The sequence below is a fragment of the Sinocyclocheilus rhinocerous genome, unplaced genomic scaffold (genome assembly GCF_001515625.1).
Source record: "Sinocyclocheilus rhinocerous isolate Xijiao unplaced genomic scaffold, SAMN03320098_v1.1 scaffold3340, whole genome shotgun sequence".
Lineage (NCBI taxonomy): Eukaryota > Metazoa > Chordata > Actinopteri > Cypriniformes > Cyprinidae > Sinocyclocheilus > Sinocyclocheilus rhinocerous.
In genome coordinates this window covers 373,707-380,050 of record NW_015645073.1, presented here as the reverse complement: position 1 = coordinate 380,050, position 6,344 = coordinate 373,707, and positions in this window count along the sequence as shown.

The following is a 6,344-nucleotide window of genomic DNA, read 5'->3' as shown; positions in this document are numbered from 1 at the left end:
TATATAATCATTTTCATGACATTTCCATCTAATGATTTGTTAACCAATATATACACTAACGTTAGAAAGTTTGGAGTTTCTGAAGGGTCTCCTCCTCACCAAGGCTGCATTTCTTTGATCAAAAATACTGTAAAAACAGTAAAAATATGAAATATTATTACCATTTATAATAACTGTTTTTTATTTGAATATATTTTAGAATGTAATTTATTTCTGTGATCAAAGCTGAATTTTCAGCATCATTACTCCAGTCTTCAGTGTCACATGATCCTTCAGAAACCATTCTAATGTGCTGATTTGCTGCTCAAGAAACATTTCTGATTATTATCAATATTGAAGACAGTTGTGCTGCCTCATATTTTTTTGGAAACCGTGATGCATTTTTTTTTCAGGATTTGAAATAGAAATCTTTGGTAAGATGGTAAATGTCTTTACTGTCACTTTGGATCAATCTAATGCATCCTTACTGAGTAAAAAGTATTAATATCTTTCAAAAAATCATACAGACCCCAAAATTTTGAATGGTAGTGTTATGTAGGCACAAAATAAATACATGCATGATCTGAACACAGAGATGCGTATATAGACATGCTGAATGCATGACTACACTCTGAGAGAGAATTGGGGGATAAAATATTAAATGAAATATGGTATGGAAAATGAGAGTACGGATTCTGTTACCCATAATGCTGACAATGAATGTGATGAAGACATTTCGCTTCCAGAAAGCTTGATGGGCGAGAATTTCAGATCTCAGGGGATAAAAGAGAGAGAGAAGGAACGAGACGGGGGGAAAAGAGAGAGTTGAGGTTAAGAGGGGTCAGACTGATATTGAAATGGATAGAGGAAGATATGGGGGGATGGGAGACGCATGGAGGAGTGTTAAGAAGAAAGAGCGAAAGGAAGGAGACTTCTGATTGTGGCATAAAGGGTACAGCTGAAAATTGGCAAGTGTTTGTGAGTGTATACAGTGTAAGCAGAGTGAGGAGTTGAGCAATTTTGGCTAAAGTGAGAAGTGGGTTTTTGAAAGTGAGAGCATCTGTGTTTTACTTTCACTCCTAGATCACTCAGTTAGCACTTTAACATATGAATTATGCAGGTTTTTTCAATTTAAAACATTATGTGAAATGTTGCCTACGATGTGACCCAGACACAAAGATAAAGCATTCAATTCTATTTGGTTTTGATTTGATGCAAAACAGCAAGGCAGCCTTCATGTTTGCATTTAAGGAATTGCTCACCCAAAAACTAAAATTCTCACCCTCAGGTCATCCAAGATGTAGATGAGCTTGTTTCTTCATCAGAACGGATTTGGAGAAATTTAGCATTGCATCACTTGCTCAGCAATGGATCCCCTGCGGTGAATGGGTGCCGTCAGAATGAGAGTCCAAACAGCTGATAAAAACATCATGATATTTCCGGTATGAGAGGACGCTGGCGCAGTTGGTGCCGCTTCTCTACCGTGTGTTTGGAAGCTTATTTATTTTTTAAATAAAATTTTAACAATCTTCAATTATTTTATTCGATACTTTAAAAGTCATTGCCACTTTAAACACTATCTCTGAAAATTAGTGTGCCGACACTTGCCAGGCTCGGCACCTGTGTGCGTTAACCCTCGGAGCTTCATCGATCTGTGGTTGTGTGAATGAGTCGATCTGATCCTGGTCTGGTGTCACTGCTCTCGCATTTGAATTGTCGAATGATACCTGGGACTCGGGATATATCAAGGCCTCTACTGGATTGGATGTCATCTGCTTGGCGGGCATTGCCCTGCCGTGGCTGATCCGATACATGTTATCGCTGGTTTTGCTTTGGTCAGCTCGGCACCTGTGTGCGTACACCCTCTGTGCTTCATGGATCTGAGGTTGTATGGATGACTGGATTTGATCTTGGCCTGGTGTTGCTGCTCTCGCATGTGAATCTTGAATGATAACCGTGACTCGGGTTACATTAAGGGCTCTACTGGACTGGATATCATTATGCTGTTTCCCTTCGTGATATTTGTTACTGCGGTCGTTTTCACTCGGATTGGATTTACTGGACTATGGGAACCTAAACTCTCGAACGTCAATATGATAAGGTACTCATTTTATGAACTTCTTTCATTCGATCATTATTTGCCTCCCAGTGACTGTACACAAAATGCTCTGCGAGCACTTCAACTGTTGCGACGGCCAAGATATTCGCATCGTGGCTCACGCCGGGGTTTATATGCCTCGCCGGCTGGTATAAATGTGCTCTGTTCCTTTTCTCGGGACTCTGGACATTTAAAATCTTGTGGTATTTGCACGTCTAATTTATCTTACCCACAAATGTTTATAGGGAATAAGTGCAATAAGATTGTAACATCTAAAATCAGACTTGCACAATTAAATGTGAGGTCCATGAATAAGAAAGCGGCATTGCTTCATGATATCATCCTCGATCGGAAACTTGAAATTGTTTGTCTTTGCGAGACATGGCATCACCCAAATGACTGTTACAATCTTAATTTGGCTTCGCCACCTGGATATACATATATCGATAGACCTCGCCTCACTGGTAAAGGTGGTGGTCTTGCAATTTTATATAAATCTGATTTGTCTGCTTCTGTAATTAGCACACCTGTTATGTCTTCATTTGAGTGCCTGGTGATGAAAATTAATGGCAATGCTCCTGTACTTCTCATACTTATTTATCGTCCTCCCAAGATCAATTCTGGGTTTTTCTCTGAACTTGCGGAACTGCTAACGTTGTTGAGTTCGAATGGCTCAGATATGCTGCTCATAGGGGACATAAATATACATGTTGATAATCTTGAATGTTCTCAAACAGCTAGCTTTATGGATGTATTGGACTGTTTTAATTTCACTCAGCACGTTGACTTCCCTACGCATAAATCTGGCCACACACTGGATTTAGTTTGTACTACGGATTCTGACATTGATCAACTTAGAAATGATGAACTATATTTTAGTGATCATAAACTATTGACCTGTGAATTTTCAACTTCTGCCTATCTAAAGTCTACTAAGGAGCGTACTATGACTTTTAGGAATATCAAGAACATTGATCCCCAGTTGCTTTTTAGCCTGATTGCTGAGCTACCTGTGACTGATTCTGTGAACTGTTACAACTCTGCACTATCTTCTATTCTTGATATTGTGGCACCTTTGAAAGAACGAGTTGTTTCTTTCACTAGGTCATCCCCTTGGTACACTAAGGAATTGCGGGCTCTCAAAGTAGAGGGAAGGAAGATTGAGCGCTTATACAAAAAATCTGGTCTTACTGTCCATAGGTAGATGTTTGATGAGCAGCAGTTGAAGTATCATCTTGCCCTTGATTCCACCAGAAAGGTGTATTATTCACACATGATTAATGAAGGTGTTTTAAATAGGTGTTTAAAACAATTAACTGGTTTTTGAAGCCTCATAATCAAAACATGCGTCCTTCTGTTGAGTTGTGCGACAAATTTCATAAGTATTTTACTGAGAAAGTTCAAGATATCCACAATTCCATGCTTGCTGGTTCTTCACTGCTGACCAATGAGTTCCACCCTACAAATTTGTTATTTAATTTTTCAAATTTTGAAATTGTTGGTTCAGATGATATTTTGAAACTGGTCATGTCTATGAATCCATCTACGTGCCTTCTTGATCCTATGCCTATTGAGGTATTGAAACAGTGTGCAACATTCCTGGGTCCCTCTATTACTGCAATCATTAACACCTCTCTATCTACTGGAAAGGTTTCTTCAGTCCTCAAGCTAGCTGCCATTACACCAGTTCTTAAAAAGACTGGTTCTAATGTGGAGGATTTGTCAAACTCAAGCTCATCTTCCATTTTTGGCTAAGGTTCTTGAACGAGTTGTTGCCGGCCAGTTACAACAATACCTGTCCATAAACAATATCTTAGAACCCTTTCAATCCGGATTTAGATCAGGTCATAGCACTGAGACTGCTCTAGTCCAGGTTATAAATGATCTTCTCATTTCTGCTGACATGGGGGCTTGTAGTATTTTACTCCTGTTAGACATTACTGCTGCTTTTGACACAATATCTCATGCTGTCCTTCTTGAAAGATTGCATACATGGTTAGGCATCTCTGGTATTGCACTTGAATGGTTTAAATCTTATCTTACAAATCGCTTTCAATTTATCTGTTTGGGTAAATGTCAGTCTGAACCAACATTAGTGCAGCTGGGAGTTCCGCAGGGATCTGTACTTGGACCTATCCTGTTTAGTATTTATATGTTGCCTCTGGGTCAGATCATTCGCAAGTTTGGGTTAGGGTTTCATTTTTATGCCGATGATACTCAGATCTATCTCAGCACGCACCCTAATCCTAATCTTGCAATTACAACACTTACTGCTTGCTTGGGTGAGATAAAAGCCTGGTTGCACATTAATTTTCTCATGCTCAATGAGTCAAAAACAGAACTTTTGTGTATCGGTATGCCAGCGGCTATACATAAATTAAATAGTTCTAAAGTGATTACTGATTGTGGCTTCGCTACTCCATCCACCCAAGTACGAAATCTTGGCGTTATTTTCGACCCTCAACTATTGTTTGATGCCCATATCAAAATGATTTCAAAAACTGCATTTTTCCATTTAAGAAACATTACAAGACTCCGTCCTTTTCTATCATTGCCTGATGCAGAAAGGCTCATCCATGCCTTTATTACATTGAGGCTTGATTACTGCAACGCACTTTATGTTGGTCTCCCTGATAAGTCTATTAAGAAATTACAATATATTCAGAATTCAGCTGCTCGGGTACTAGCGTATACAACTGCCCGTCAACATATTACTCCAGTACTGCAAAACTGGCATTGGCTTCCTATTCAAGCGCATATTGATTTTAAAATCCTAATCTTAATTTATAAAGCTATTCATCGGACTGCCCCTTCCTATATATCCAGTTTAGTTGCTCCTTATACTCCCGCTCCTCTGATCTAGCACTCTCTCTCGGGGTTCGGAAGCCCGCGCTGCGGTCTCTTCCCCCTCCGAGTGAGAGCTTGCTGCTGCTATCTTCCTCCGAGGAGGTTGATATGGTTAGCATTAATACTGCTTTTTAGATTGCTTGTTTTTCTCTCGCTATATCATGTGTGGGGATACACACGATTTATGAGTGGTTTGTTTGGGAGTGGAGTACGCACAGTCAGCTCTCGTTCATTCATAAAATGCAACGCATTTTTCTTCTTGCGGGTAGAAGCTCTTATGCAATATAGAATCGAGCGGCTCGTTATGGGTCTGCAACAAAATTAATGCATTGCAAGCTATCACGATTCTTTTATATTGCATATATTTTGATGATTTTCAGCTTAACATCCAGACCGTGTTTCACTTGTTTGGTTGTTTGGCTGCATTTATGGAGCTGCTCATCCATGCCTTTATTACATCGAGGCTTGATTACTGCAATGCACTTTATGTTGGTCTCCCTGATAAGTCTATTAAGAAATTACAATATATTCAGAATTCAGCTGCTCGGGTACTAACGTATACAACTGCCCGTCAACATATTACTCCGGTACTGCAAAACTTGCATTGGCTTCCTATTCAAGCGCGTATTGATTTTAAAATCCTGATCTTAACTTATATTATAAAGCTATTCATCGGACTGCCCCTTCCTATATATCCAGTTTAGTTGCTCCTTATACTCCCGCTCGCCCTTTGCGCTCAGCTGGGTTGTGTATCCTTCAGCAGCCTGCACATAAATTAAAAACTCTATGGGTCGTAGAGCTTTCTCTGTCTCAGCTCCACGACTGTGGAATGCTCTACCAGCCGGAATTAGAGATTCTCCAACATTGAACTGCTTTAAGACATTTTTAAAGACTTATCTTTTTAAAGTTGCTTACTGTATCTGAGTATGTTTATGCTGTTTTATTGTGTGTTTATCGCTGTTATTTTATTATGCTTGTGGTTGTGCTATGGGTTAAGAAACCCATGCTTGTTGTTGTTATGCTTGCAGTTGTAGCATGTGAGTACTAAACTAAGTTCTCATTCACACACAAGTTTACGTTAAAAACACACATGAGTTACAAAAACAGTCTGGGAAATAAATTGCATGTTTATTTTAGATCTGTGTGGCAGCAGCAATATACATGTAATAAATAAATAAATCCACTGCTCTGTTGTCTCCTCTGAGGCTGGGACTCTAAATAGTGTTCTGTGCTCGTCTGTGCAGCCAAAGGCAGAACAGTTAACATGTTTTGCTCAAACTTTCGCCATGGAATGGCGTTTTCAAAAATGTTCGGTTTCAGTAACCTGGTGCTGCGTTTGCGTGTGGACGAACAGCCAAACCGCGTAGAGTTGGAAAAAGGATCACCCCCCTCCTAAAAATGACTTGTAAACTCAATCAGG